General features: G+C 37.0%; 1 pseudogene across 1 annotated transcript in view; it reads right to left on the reverse strand.

Annotated features, from left to right (window-relative positions):
- Positions 1 to 1,359: 1,359 nt before the first annotated feature.
- LOC103716291 (protein OPAQUE1-like) overlaps positions 1,360 to 15,834 on the reverse strand; it is a 69,540-nt pseudogene continuing 55,065 nt past the window's right edge. Inside the window, exons 25-37 of the transcript XR_015973803.2 lie at positions 15,763 to 15,813; positions 15,585 to 15,668; positions 15,154 to 15,324; positions 14,904 to 15,053; positions 13,379 to 13,555; positions 10,682 to 10,819; positions 5,957 to 6,027; positions 5,763 to 5,862; positions 5,643 to 5,699; positions 5,499 to 5,555; positions 5,275 to 5,355; positions 5,098 to 5,180; positions 1,360 to 1,861 (exon numbers count right to left, since the gene is read on the reverse strand). The product of XR_015973803.2 is annotated as a protein OPAQUE1-like (transcript). The remainder of the gene's footprint in view (positions 1,862 to 5,097; positions 5,181 to 5,274; positions 5,356 to 5,498; positions 5,556 to 5,642; positions 5,700 to 5,762; positions 5,863 to 5,956; positions 6,028 to 10,681; positions 10,820 to 13,378; positions 13,556 to 14,903; positions 15,054 to 15,153; positions 15,325 to 15,584; positions 15,669 to 15,762; positions 15,814 to 15,834) is intronic.

Genomic DNA, 15,834 nt, shown 5'->3' on the forward strand with positions numbered 1-15,834 from the left:
ACCAGTGCATGATCCTTGATCCTGAAAACGGTGCTCCCAGAACGAGCAAGAGGCACAAACAGCAGACTTGTGTTAAGATCAAAAGCCGAACCGAGTGTGGTTAGCAAGCATGAGAATGGCTTTACATCAAGTTGTTGGCTTGGAAGCTTTCACATTCTGTAATAGTTGAAATAATAAAAGTTTAAATATACTCGATATAACTACTATACCTTTAGAGCGTCCAATATTTAATGGGGAATAATAGATGATGTAATTTATCATTTTCATTGCAAATGTAATTGAAAAATATTTTAAAATTCAAATCTTGATTTAAGTTTAGAAGATATTTTTTTTGTTAATTCAATGGTCAATGATATATTTAAACATCATCATTTATTTTCTGTGATATCATTCATCATGTCTTTCATATTAGCTATTTTTTATCTCACAAACATCGGCACAAACGTCTGATTGGACAAATCAAAGTCGTTGTCACTGTGATACCAAGGATAAAAGCATAAACGAATCATTGGAGTTCTTTTTTTTTTTTTTTTATACAGAATCTTTGGAGTTCTTAGTACCTCACAAGCGGACAAAGGTGGGTTTTAGACCTAGATCTCCAATATAATCACCAAAAACTTCAGCAATAAAGCTAAGCTGGCTTCTTCCCAATCTCATCCCCTTTTCCATTGCTCACAGGTCACTCTTACATATGACACTAGAAAGACAGATGGGATGGCTTTGGAAGGATATCGCTATGGGCAGGCCTCAATCCTACACTTAAACTGACAATGACATTCTTGTTGGTACATACCAACTATGAATACTGCCATTCACCTCCTATGCTGCTTAGCATTCCAAAAAGGTCCTTTAGACGCATTAGGAAGCTTCCCACCCATGCTTTTGTCACTTTCTTTCACTTGATTCTGTAGGCTACATTTATGCGAGAGTAGTATGAGCAGCCATTGTACCAAAAAAAAAATAAAATACTGACGTACTTGTTTACCTAAGAGAATGTCATCTCCCTTTTAGTGTGAGATTCAGATCTGAAACTGGACCAGATGAGATTTTGACCCAATCCCAACCCATAGGCAATCCTACTGAAGACGTTCTGAACATTACAATTGTTCGCTCTCCCTGTAAAGATCACAACGCCAATCCTGAGCATTCAAAAAGACCGGGCCCATATGCAGCCCAATTGTAGAACTCTCCGTCTCAATTGTCTATCTGGAACTATTGATCCAACTCTAATTGTTCTTCCGTTTCTACTTGAATAAGTTATTTGAGCTAATCATTCTGCACAAACCCCCTACGTCATCAGCAACATATATCATATAAAGAAATTTTCAGCAACTACAAGATCTCTGTGACATGAATCAATAGAAGTCATAAAACAATTTTAACCATCCCCTATGCAGTCAGCAAAGTGATCCACGGCACTCTGGAGCTTGCTAGATAAAAACATTAACAAACTAAACTTGCTAGATTAGTGAAGAAGAGTGGATTTCATGTTACAAGTGGTTACAATACCTAAGTTCTATATGTTAGATTATGCAGCATTTTTCGTCAAAATTGCATGGTTAGCAGGCCGGTGCTTGTGATGATCTTCAATTTTAATAGCATTGAAGCCAAGACCTCTTTCACCGTTCACAAGCATATATAGTTCTTGAGCTTTCAGATCTCTGATAACCTACTCCCACAGAAGCATGTTGAATAGAAGTTCGATTTCATAGCATGGTTCTTCAACTAAGCAGGTAGTGGCTCAAGGGGTTGGATTAAGAACTGAGCAGATGGGAATTGTCGAAGGGATGGTGGGAGTTCGACGTCTGTTGGATCTATCATGGGAATAGCCTTTGATATGTCTTCAGTTGAAAATGGAATGCTGCAATCACCGAAGCATCAGGATGCAATAATATGGTAGTAAAAGCAGTAAATAAAGAGGAGATTAAAGCTTTTGAAAAAAACTGTTTTCTTCATCTTCAATGTGCTTTGAGATTTGGTGTGCTCATATTTACATCAATTCTAAAGTTGACATTGCATTCTAAGTGTAATTATGCAGTTTGATGGCAAGTACTTCATAAACTATTAAAAATTTCACTTCTCATAGCGGATAATAATAGATCTTTCCAGGAAAAGGATATCACTTGGTAGTGCAATCTTGAGGCAGTATTCCTTGGTCTGTAGCTTCCATGTTTCAACTTTCAAGGTAATTGTAGAAAGGTTGAACATGATTGATGGAGATACCATTTTAGCACAACCAACTTTGTGGAAGGTTAACGAATTCCAGTCAATGTAGCTCTTACAAAGTGGGGACTCCATGCATGCAGTGGTAAGCAAGGGGTAACAATGGGTAAGATTGAGTATGATCCATGTCAGGTGGAGGCATATGTCATAGGGCAAAATTGTAAACCTGAACCTGACTTATTTATTAAATGGATCAGAAAGCAAAACCTGGATTAAATAGATAAGACGATATCACATCTAAAAATAAAAACATTACACGTAAGTAAGACCCATTTAGTAAGCAGGTCAGGTTGGGCTAGGTCTATGACGATCAGTCGACCTGATTTTACACGGTAATCTTCTGGCCAACATTAACCCCGTTTCTCCACACAAATGCGCAAGAAGGAAAAGAAATCCAAATCTTGCATCCCAAGGCCCTAAATCTTACCCTTATCCTTATATTAGCTAATCGGATCTTAAATAGGTTGGGTCATAAATTCATCATTGTGTTAATCCTACCTGACTATTAAATGAATCAAACTGGATTAGATAGGTAAAAGACTCTAAACCTAAAGCTGACCTGCTTATTAAACAGGTTAGTGATGTTGATCCATTTACAACATGAGCCTATTTATAACAAATCCATACCTGCTTATCTCAGATCGGGTTATTGTCTGATTGGTGGGCCGAGTCTGGATTGCCACTCCTAGTAGTAAGTCTCAGACAATTGGCATTAGTTTTCAGATACAGACTTTTTTAAGCAAGAAACAAGGGATGCATTTGCTACTTATTTTGGTATTATGTTCTGAGTAGATCAATGCCAGGTGCTAACTCCTTTTATGTTGAGAAGTAGTTGAACTGAAAGAACTATCATATGGAATATGAGAGAGCAATTTCATTGGTTGTGAAGCAACATGGGCTGCAAAAATTGAGGATGTCAGACGTATTCTTGTTCACAGAATGGTGACTACAGGAATGTCTTCAAATTGGCTAAGTTGGTCGACTCTATAGTTTAAACTGATTCCTACTTGGACTGTGTTCTAAGCCACCTTGTCTTCCCTTACTAGTGATTTAATGGTGGAGCAAAATCTTAGATTATCTTGATAACAAAACATGCAATTCTTTTGGGAGATATGCGTGCTTATAACATGGAGTCTTTCAACCATCCTTGCCTAAGATGTTTGATGCTGACAAAATGAACCTCCAATATAGACAGAAAGAATGATCAATCTTGAATTGTGTTGTAGGGGTGGTGGACTTGGTATTTAGAAATTAGAACTATAGAACCAAAATTAACAACTAAGCTAAATGGATTGGGAAATTTGGCATTGAGAATTCATGTTTTGGTGCAGTCATTAGCTTGGTGATTTGGATCCTCTGAATCTGCAACACTTCTCAGGAAAAAATTGACATTTATACATGAATATATGCTAGAAGTAGACTAAAAATGAGAGTGGTACCAAATTGGCCAGAATGCTCACTCTCAACAAAGTGGTCAAAGTCGGGAGTTTCAAGAGTTTTATTGGCTTGATGTAGTGAAGAAGATATCTCAATCTCCTGGTTAGACTTAAGGTATTTAGGCCCAAGATTGAGACTGATGTGCATATGAAAGCAGTCCTACTTTGCCATTTGTCCTATACAAGGCTAAGGTCAAATTCTCTAGTGCAATTGTTTTCTAATCATTTCTTACACTGTATTTGAGACCACCATTCAAACTATCCACTGTACCTGGGACCACCTTCTAATTGAGGCCACACCAACATTTCATATATCTGATCCATCTTAAAAGTTTTCTGTTACTTCACTCAGATTATGCTAAAATTCCTCTATTTTTTTGGGGGCAAAAAGGAGAGTTCTGTAGAAAAATATGATGCCTCTGATTGCAACCAGAAATATCATAAGACAAACAACAAAGGGGAATGGGAGAAGATGACAAACTATTCACTAGTCCTTTTTTTAAGGGAAAAGACTAATTTTATCCTATCATGTAACAAAACTGATGCGTTATTGTGAATGTTACTGTGCACTATGAAGATTTTCAATGGAGTTGATGTCAACAAAATGGCAGAACCTTGATATAGGAAGGCTGATGCCCTGAAGAATAGAGATAAGAAGACAAGTTTTAATTGCTTTAGAAATAAAAATTACTCTAGTAAATGCCATGATGGAGATAATATGAATTACCACCCCTGAAAATTTACAAAACAAAAACAACCAACAGTAACTCTAATATAACTTAAGAGGTTGTAAGTCAAAGATACTGCAACTTATTTTGCATCTATTTAGCTAAAAAGGTTTTTTCTAGATGAAGCAAATTAAATCCATCAAAGAACATGGAACAACCAGGAACTGATAGTTCAATATGAAGGGGGCAGACAAAACCCAATATGTTTTGTCTTTTGATGACAATAAAGATATTGATTATGATGGGGACTTAGTTTAAGCCATTTAAACAAAGTCAGAGAGATTGTCCAAGCAATGCTAGGTAGGGTCTGCTAGCAAAATTTTAGCATAAAAGAGCCACTTGATGGTCTCCATTGTGGCTACTCCATTAGCCGAGCAGCCTTTTGTAACATATGATTATTGCCTCTGATGAACAAAGTCCTCAATCAAAAAGATAAACAACAGAAAATATATTTTCTTATCTAATAATAGAATTTGTACCATCATGGTCATTCAATCAGGTATTTTTGATTATGTTTGAAATAATTTGAATTCTAAGTGGAACATTTATTAGACTAAATAGCACGAGTAAATAAAACATCCAATAGAAAAATCAGTAGGAAATAACATAGTTAAAAGTAAAAGTAGTCAGTGCAAGAATATGGAAGAGTCCAGAACATCCAATTAAATGTTTGCTAGCTCAAACAAGCTTTCTCCTTGTGGAGAACTCACCTAAGATCATCATCCAGTAAAAATGAATTTGAAATAAGATTTTGAGAGTCTTCGTTCACCATATCCCTCATTGCTGCAACAACCTGCCATTTTGTCCAACCAATTTTCAGAATAACAAAAGACGCCATACCATGCAAAAGTAGGAAGAATAGGAAAATGGAGATGAATTTAGCATGCCTCATTTGAGACGCTTTGTGTACTATATTTGTCATCCCAATACATTGTGCATATTCGATAAATTTGCCTTACACTCAACGCCTGTCCAAATTCAGTCAAACTCAGATCAAATGATTTATCACCAAAATCATTTCGCAAAAGAAGGTTTGTAGTTTGTACCCTACCTATAAAACACATTATTAATATTTTCATAAATTTGAAAAATAAGTGAAGGTTAACTCTACCGGACAAAGATTTTTCCTGATATCCTCAAGAGATTTTTTCCTCTTCTGATGTACAACCTGTAATATTTCCACAATAGAATAAGAAAATAAATGTCATAAGACTTGTTGCTGCTAAGTGTCGACAATCATGACAGTTATAAGTACCAAAAACCCAACGGCTTGTCTGATATAGTTTAGCTCATGCCATGATGTACCTGCAAACTACAGCAGATAAAGTATTAGTTTGTAATATATCAACTGCATAGGGGATAAAATTATATTCACCTCCTCTGTAGAATCAGAAATCCACTTTTCCAGCACTGCAAGCCCAGATTTTACATACTCCCCATTAGAAAATGTGCAACATTCACGTCGCAGTAGCAGACTGAGAGTGGGACAGATGGGATAAGTAGCTTCAATCTCAATGTCAAAATCTCATTTATTGTCAATAAAAGTAACTTTATGTAAGAATCACTTACCTATTGAAAAGCTGGATATTGATAAAAGAAAAAACCTGGGTGACAAGCTTGCGGATAAAAAAGCAAGGTACCTAAATGAATAATTTTGATTAATCACATGATGTGAACCTGACTTGAAAGAATGACTGAAACAGGTGTGCTCCCAAGGTATTATGGCAGTAAATTCTACAGTTACTAGTCAAAATATAAAATGATACAATCTTCTCAATTCTAAAGAAGCAAAAAATGTGATAATGATGCTGAGTATCAAATACATAGTTGTTAACTAATCAATTGATGTCAAAAGTTTTAAGTTGACGGGGAATGGTTCAGCAGTGCATATCAGGCTTTAACGAACCTCATCACATGTGGCCTAGACCACACACGTGGAGATAACTGAGTCAAGACAGAGATAAGTCAAGACGACAGACAAGAATCAAGATAGCAGGGGATAATTAAATAAATAATTGAACTGGAAGGGATTTGAATTCATGACCTCCAGCAACCTGAGCCATGATACCATGCAAACCAATCCATTGATACCAAAAAAAAAAAAAAAACTTAAGTTGACAGGTAATGGGTCAAATATATACAAGCTTAACATGAGTTTTACATTAAAAAAAGGCTAGCAAGCTCCTCTTTAATCCCACTACTCCTCCATCCATGGTATGTTGAACCGGCCCGTACCGGATTGGTCCCTGACCGGTCCGGTTCGGCTGTGGAAAACGGTTGCGGCCCCTATGGGGCCGGAACTGAGCAGTTTCCACTGCGTATTAATGCGAACCAGACCGATTCGCACCGGCCTGCATGCAGGAAAGAGCGCACGCATGCTCGCGCGGTTCCCCACGCTGGAAACTGCGCCCGCGAGCTGCCATGAGCTGGAGGATATTCATGCCACAGAGTGGCATTTGGCATTTAACGTGGGGGGCGCGCCCCCGTGCGCGCTTTTCCTTTCTTCCGGTTTGGTACTTCGAACCGGAACTGTACCGGTCCGGTAGGCGACTAGTTTGCCTACCGGTACCGATACGGCGTACCCTGCCTCCATCCACATTCACTTACAAAAAACCAAGTTTCAACAGTTTTAGACCTTGCACTCTTCTTAATGTTCCATCTAACATTTAATGTCATTATGCTTTTTTTTGTTTAACCAAAAATTACGTTCGGGTTCCTTGTCCATTCTTTAAGCCTAAATACATGAATCTATCCTCAAAAGACTGAAAAAGTTATGCCCTAATAGTATAATAAACATGTTGAAACAATAATGAGAAGCATTTCTAGTAAGCAGATTATTTTGTAATAAGCATAATCTGCAGTAAACTTGTAAAATTTCTTATCAAAATTACAAAAATAGAAAATCCAAAAGAGAGTGAAACATTTAATGACAGATCATAAAGAGGTCCAGCGAAAAAAATGACAAAAACAAAATGTAAGCTAGAAATTTTGGAACGGGCTGATATTGTAGAATATTGAAAAAAAAAAGATACAGAGGCAAAAGAAAAAAAATCTAAATGGTTTCAATCTGTTTTATAAGCTTGGATACCTTAACGCATGGGAACTTTAGAACAACCATAATCCATTGTCTATTCACGAGGATCACCAGATCCTCTATGGACTATGCTGGCCATATTGGGTAAGTCTAGATAGGGTCTGGGAGTAAGATCCATCACATCGGAAGATGAATCATGCATCAAAGCTTCTGAAGGCAGAACTTCTCCGTACAACTTCTAACTAAGAAGCTCTTTCTTTTGAAATTGGATAACTTTTTGAGATCTACGAAGTTGCGCCACCTCTAAAGGGTTTTATGCATGCAATAAACAAAGACATACAATAACATTTAGGCTTCCAAGAGGACGGTCAAAGTAAAAGTTTTCTTTTCAAGAAAGACTTTGGTTGGCCATAACTCACAATCTAAAAATAATTAGGTAAAGTAGCTAGAGACAAAGTTAATATGGAAGTCTAGATCTAGCTCCAGGAGGATTTTAGATTTTCGTGATTAGTTCCACTAATCATGGCTATGTTGGGCAAGCCATGACCTCTTCCAACTAAAAGAAGATTCTAACCTGAATTTTGAAAGGATGGACCTTACTAGCATAAGTAGAAGGATTGAAATCAATTTTATTATTTAATTAATGAAAGAAAAGGTACCTAGAATCCTACTTTCACAATTCTCTTACTCTTTCTCATTTTTTCGAGTTGAGCCGGTTTAAGAAATTTTTTTCTTCTCCATGATTAGATCACCATCTCTTTTACTCAAGATTGGCTTCTAAATCCTTATTCACTAATCCTTTCCATCACCTCTTTATGCCACTTCAATTTTTCCAAATCCCTTTTCGCAACTTCGTTAGTTCTCTCCTCTCTTTCTTTCTCCTTCAAAACAACACATTTCCTCATTGGGATCTGCACCATCTAGTTGGTTCTTTATCACGCTTTCCTTAAATAGTGCAACTCTTATGTTTCCTTTAACAAATTCATTCCTCACTCTACTTTTCTAGCAAATAGAGCACACATCCACATAAATATTCTCAACTTTGTTGTACTCAAGGTTTCAAATACCATCAAAAAAGGAAAGCATTTACGGCAAGGATGGCGGAACCGGTATTGGGCACCGTACCAGTTGCCTGGCGGGACGAGTCGGTACGGGCCCGTGCCATGCCGTGCCGTGCCGAGCCCGTACCAACACATCTTCTACGGCGAGGGAGAGAGAGAGAACGAGAGAGGAAAAGAGAGAGAGATATAGAGCGAGGGAGGGAGGGAGAAGGAGAGGAGGGAAGAGAGAGGCCGGTTGGGGTCGGCCGGCCCCAGCCGATTTCTCTTCCTTCCTCTCCCTCTGTCAGCCCCGATCGGCTTATCTTCCTTCCTTCCTCTCCCTCTCCCTCCCCCGCTCTCTCTCTCTTCTTCTTCTCCTTTCTCTCCGGCGAGGGGTCTCGGTTTCAATAGTGGAACCATCTCGGTTCGCCGCCGGTATAGCTTGGGACGCCCCAAACCGGGCAGTTCGGGACGGTTCTGCAGACCTTGATTTATGGTCTATATCATTTCGATGAAGAAACGACACCATACTAGGTGCCGGATGTCAAAACAGGTTCCATTACATATTGGTCCATAGATACCATATCGGTTGCATACCGATAATAAAGATGCTCTAGGAATCGGTATGCACCGAAAGGCAGTATCTATCAGTTTCTTATTTGTTTGGGTTTTCTTATATGTTTCCGTCCGTCTCGATGGTACTGGTACCATATTGGTACAATCCAGTTCAAAGATAGTATGGGGTCTGCTACCATTTTAAACCTTGGTCATATTCATCTTTATTTGTTTGAGTTATTCATGGAAGTACAGTAAAAGTATTTGTTGTATAATCTGAATCATGATCACATATTTAATGGTAAATAATGATCACATTGCAAGTGTACAAATTCACAAAATGTTAGATGAGAGGGATATAGAATAATACAAAAATAATATATTGTAATACATCACCCAATACCATACTTGATGGGATTTTTGACATGACATATCAATCTGAAAAGATTTGCAGGAATTACTATTCTGTTAGAGACTAGCAAGCTGTGGTGATGATGCAGTAGATAGTGACACGGTTCCAACAGGAAATGAAAACAAAGTTAACCAATCACAACATGGATGATGATGCTAATATGGAGGTGTTTGATCAAAGACAGGCACATACCTGTAAATGGGGTGGCCTTGGTTAAGACTAATACAAATAATTAGGACCCCAAGGAACAGCATGAAAAGAATAGACCAAACCATTTTCTATAACTTTCAAGAAAAGTACTGCTAGGAAAACCATTTTCTAGTAATCAAATATGTAGCAACTCATGTGGCACAACCTTTTTCATCATCCAAACATCTTCAATGCACACAAATAATGATGATTTGAACAGATGGGAGGGTATGAAAAAAATTTCTTTGATAGCCATGAAAAGATATCAAGCACATGGACCAAACTCATATTGCATCCATCAGACTTGCTGGCATTTAAATTCCTAAACAAATTAATAGAAAGATATCATAAGAACCAAATTCAGGCAAACTCTGAGCTAAGCCAAATGGACAGAGGACCAGCAGTTTAGCTAAAAGATGAATCAACAAATTGCCAGCAAAAGGAAAGCTGAACTACCATGACCTAAACATAACGGTCTTTACCTTGACTTGTTAAGCATTGTATTCTTTCACATATCTAAGCTAAGGAATTAAAACAGGACACCATTATTATCCAAAATATAGCTGACATCAAAATTACATATAAGGCATGACAACAGAAGTATCAATCATGTATTCCCAACAAAGGAATGCATGGAATAATACAGCATAAAGTTAAAAAGCGAAAGAAGTTCACACAAATTTTAACTTCAGCAGAAATGATCATCTACTTAAATATAGTGTATAGTCTCTCACATAAAGCTATTGGAAGCTTTTGGTTTTGCAATAAAGCAGGGCATAAGGCTTGGCATAAGCCTTACGCCTGCCAAACAGCCTTTAAAGAACATGACTATTCCAACTCCCAAGACCAAGCTACTATAAGCTGTTCCTAGCATAAAGCCATCATTTATGTCTGCTTCCACTTTATACAGACAAGCACACATTGTCAAAAGTTATTTCAGAATTTGTAGCCAAAAAAGTATAGGAACAACTTGCGCACAACTTTTCCTGTTATACTTTTTCTTATTCCCAAACCAAATGCAGCCATCGAGAAATAAAAGAAAGAAAAAGAAAAATAAATCTCACATAGTTTTTATGCAATCGGTCCATAAAAGAATCCAAAAATTTGAGGATGCGATCCCAATGACTGCTCATTGGCTGCTGAACAGTACCATCAGGTGATTTAGATCTCCTTCCGCTTGCTGCTCGAGTAGATTTAGGTGCCTTCATATGACAAATTGGTGAAACTTAAAATTAAAAAATTGAAGGTGAATATAGCACATGCTTGGTAAATAATTTTAAATAGAAATGAACATATATCTCATTATGCTAAAACTTATAAGATCTGATGTGATTTTGTGCACACACAAATACATATATAATTTATCCATAAAAATATCAAGATATCAGAGAACATAACAAATGCATGTGTATACTATTTGTGAAAAAGGTTGTTACTCTGTAATAATTTTCACAGAGCACAATGATCATTGGATAATTCTGATTAAGGATTGAGGTATTGCGCGCCAATGCCATGATGGGCTTGCATTGGCAGGATATGTATCATGCCATGTGATGTTGTGCCAATGCTTGGCATTCATTGGCACATAGACGTGCCAACCACTGGCATATAAATGTGCCAAGCACTAGCACACAGCAATACTGTGCCAGTAAGATACCAGCAGAGTACATACCATTTTGACCTAATTTCAGCATATGGTTCTGATACTTGCACCTTTCAACGTATACTGCAATAAATTAATATTCTAAAGAATCTAAACAAAAAAAACGAAGAGCATAACCAACTGAGAATTCAAATTTTAAAATAAGGACCTTCTACGGTTTGGGATACATATGATCATGCCATCTCAACTGGCATGCAATCTTTTGAAATATTTTAGTCCAACATCTAACGTTCTACTTATGTACTCAATTTCTAGCTGTCTTTCAAGTTCTACCCAAGGTCTCACTCTCACGTATGATCCATGCCAGCTTGCATGTACCAAGCTAAGCTAGTACACGCAGCTAGCATGGGTCACCACGGCTCGACACAAGACCTACTAATTTTTTTTTAGTAAAATCTACTAAAACTTTTCATTTTTAATTTCAGAAAAGCATAGCAAGGGTGATAATGTAGCAAAACATGTGGCATACTAGCTAGTGGTTGGCATGCCCACCAGCACTAGCACTAGAATTCTTGGTCCTACCACACCTCAACCTCAACACTCTATTAGAAACATCCTTGGAAACAGAAAGACCGTGGTCATGTTTGACCATAGGAAGAATGTGATAAAAGTAATAAACCTAGTTACCATAGCTTGGCTGTGGAAGGAAAAAGAAATAGGGCAATAATATTAGCAATAGTCCTTTGACTCCTTTCACATTCCTAAGAATGCTTTAGAAAAGATAAGTAAGGTTTGAAAGTAGCTCACTATCAACAGAATCAAACTTTACAAGAAGCCCCATTTGTTTATCAAGAATCAATTGGTCACACATGTTAATTAAAATTGAGGTCCACTTCTATTATAATTCTAAGAATCTTTGGGGAGAAAAGGCAACTTCAACGTTCAATAAGCAGCAGAAAAGGGCCATTATCTTTCATCTCGAGCATGAAGTAAATCTCGCTCCATATGATTACTGACTGAAGCATCATGAGAACTATCAGTGTTATGTTATAGAAGTGAGTAATTTGTTGGGCATGCCTGGTTCTCTCATGTAGTATGTGCTATACACCCATATAATGCACAAGACTAACTAGTTTAAGATGTGTAAATTATCAGTAATTTATAATTTTAGATTTTCAATTTCTTTTTGTATGTTGGAACCAAGGCATAACTAGGGTTGGCGGAACCGTCCCGAACCGGGCAGTTCCATTCATACCGAGCCGTCCCGACGGCCAACCGGGATGGTTCCGGCAACGGAAACGAAACCTGTTGCTAGAGGGGGAGAAGGAGAAGGAAAGAGAGGAAAAGAGAGAGCGAACGGGGAAGGGGGGGAGAGGGAGGCCGGCAGAGGCCGGTGAACAAATTTCTAGAGAATCAGATGTCACACAAACAGCCATTCATAAAATCTGCCCAATCCTTTCACGGATCCTTCTCAACTTTGACTTGTGCTCTCTATAACTAATCTCATATTTGATTTGAGGAGGATTGAGTAATGATGATAGGATTTTGTTGCATGAACAAATTCCTAACATTTTATTTTTGAACAAAAAGACTTGTTACTTAGCTTTCATCCAAGCACACCCTAAGCCATTTTGCTTCAGAAAAAGGAAAAAGTGGAATAGGAACAACTATTTCTTTTCTGTTTGGTTGACTTTTATATTCCTGGATGGAATAACTCTATGATTGAGGGTAATTTTGCTCATATGGCAAATAAGGAATAAGGGGACCTTATTCCAGGAAAAAGGTTATTCCATCCACCTGGAGTGGTTACTCCAAGAATAAGCACAGAATAACTGTTTCTCCCTTATTTCTGCTTTTCCTAAACCAGGTTGGAAGAAATGAAGCTTTAACAGGTCTAATCCTGATTTATTCCTACTATAGACACAACCTAATTGACCAAAGATAACAACTAACACATATGAATGCAAAATTACTCTTCAAAACATAGTAAATTGGTTCATAATGAAGATAGTGAATTTTAAATATTAAAACAATATGTTAAGATAATTTTAAGGCATATTATCATGATATTTTTTTGATAACCAAATTTAAGGAATAAACCCTAAAAAACAACATTATCAAAGTGCATAAAGAAAGCTACTTTTGTTGTCAAGTTGACCTGAATGCAAAGACTTAGAAGTGGTGATATCTCTTTCTTTAAATTATCCCGAATCAATCCAAATATCTTCTCCAAGCAGGCCGTCAATTGCTGCTTAAATAGCATAGCTGGATATCGAGCATCTACACGTGACCAGCTCTCTTCTAGCCCAATAAGCTTTGTAGGAGATTTTACACCCTAGAATAATCAGATCAATGTAAATCAACATGCAATATAAGAAATAACTAAAAAATGAAATTGAAGTCATGTATTTAATTTAAAATTTAGTAGGTGTAAGGCATCAATATGTGTCGTCATCTCTTCCAGGCCTAATAATATCTATTTACTAAGCCAAAAAGGATAAGCATGGCAACTATCAACTACTTCTAACCATAACATGTAAAAAACATTATCTGAGTTCAGCATTGCTGGCTATAGTTATTCAATGTTTAAGTTCAACCAAATCTTCAAATCATCGATCCAAAGTGATCTGTTTTCTTTCCATTTTTCACAAGATTATTTAGCAGCAGCCTGGATATGTCCCTGCCGGGGGGGGGGGGGGGGGGGGTTGCAAAATCCACCCACACCCACCAACCTGCCTGAACCCACCTGGAACAAATGGGTTCTAGTGGCATTTTTCAAAAGTCGGCTTGCTTTCATGTCAATCCATAAGTATGTGGGTTCAGGTTTAGCCCCCTCGACCTGATGGGTCATCATTATGTGAACCAACCAAGAACCTCTTTTAAACATGATTATTTATCGATAATATTATGCTTTCTTTATCTTAGCATAATTTTCATTTGTCATGCAGAAAATATTTTTTTCATTTTATTATTTGCCATGCGGTGTGTTATTCTTATTGTTGCATTTTAGTTAGTTTTATCTTTAGTTAGTTTATGAATTTCATATATATTTCATATATCTTAAATTCCTAAACTAATTGTGATTCAATATTATATTTGAAGTTAAATTAGATTTTTTTTATTTGATATCTTCACATGCCATGATTTGTTTTTACTTTTTTTCTTATATGAATGATTGAAGTGAGAACTTAAATGGGTTGATGGGTGGGTATGGGTTTATGTAAAATAAATGGGTTGTGCATGAATTTACATATTCCATCCTGATTATAAATGGGTCAGGTATGAGTTGAGTGATTTCAACCCAATTCTATCTCGATCTGACCCGGACCAACCCAAAACTGACCTATTGCCACACCTACTTCCCAACTGCTCTATCTAAAAAGCAACCTTTTCTAGTCAGATAAATAGCGTACTAAGAGCTTGAAACTCAACTAATTATTTGAATATGACTGATTCTTACTGTGTCTGAAAATCCAGATGATCCTAAGATTATTGAAGGTCATTCAACAAAAATATAAATCCTGAATGCAGTATGACCAATTGGTAAAATGTTAGACCAAGCTAATATTTATAAACAGGCAGATATAGATGCAGCACAGAAACATAGCAACCCGTCTTCAAAAAAATTTACTACAAATTGTCCATATAAGACAAGCCAAGCAACTTGGAAGGCACTAACTCACTTGTGTCATCCTTCCACTCAATGCGAAAGACCCAGTAGAACATCTAGGTGTTGTAAGATATCCATTTGATCGTAGATTTCTCTGCAGGAGGCATAAAAGTGCAGAAGAATTGGACAGCCAATACGGCAAGACATCATTCTCATTGTCCACCTGAAACAATTTTAACATATGGGAATAGAAGCATTCTCAAAGGAAAAAAATTGAAGTTTGTGAATTATGAAAGGATATGAATTATGAAATGGTTATCAACCTTGATAGCATTATTAACTGCCTCAATTATGTAGTCGAAAATTGTTGTCCTCTCAGCCTCAAAAACTCTCCAATGGACTAAGCATTTATATATGATACAAGCTGCAACTGGCTTACCATCCTTAAACCCCAAATCTTCCTTTATGCACCTCAGAAGTAGTTCGTGATACTCCTGCATAAGATTTCACTCAGATCCCAAAAGGCTGAACTCATGTACAAGGGGATGCAGAAGAGAAAAAAGAGGTCAAAGAAAAATGAAGAAAAAACATGACAGTGAAGAATGGCATAAAACTCAAAATGTCAGTAGAAATCCCTATGAAGTATCAACTGCCTTTTTGGCAACAATATGGTCAAAGTGTGCTGAAAACAAGAAAATAACAGCAAGTTCTAGTTGCAAACCACCAAAAAAAGAAAAAAAATCCAAACATTAACCTCATGTCTCTCAGTCATCCTTGATCTTCGTGAGTCCATTAAGCTGTGAGGAAATGGAAAAAGATTTGCAGGTGGCGGAGTTTCCTATAAAAATTGGAAAAACAAATAATTAGAACAAGTTATTCACATGATTTCAATTTCTTAATTTAAAAAGAAAATCTGCATGGGATTTTCTTACAAATACAGGTTTCTGGTTGATATTGGAAAGCACGGATGCCACAGAATACTTCTGCTTTAGCCAAAAAACACC

This window comes from Phoenix dactylifera, chromosome 15, assembly GCF_051530095.1.
Source record: "Phoenix dactylifera cultivar Ajwa chromosome 15, Ajwa_hap1_PhDact_Kaust_v1.1, whole genome shotgun sequence".
NCBI classification, from domain to species: domain Eukaryota; kingdom Viridiplantae; phylum Streptophyta; class Magnoliopsida; order Arecales; family Arecaceae; genus Phoenix; species Phoenix dactylifera.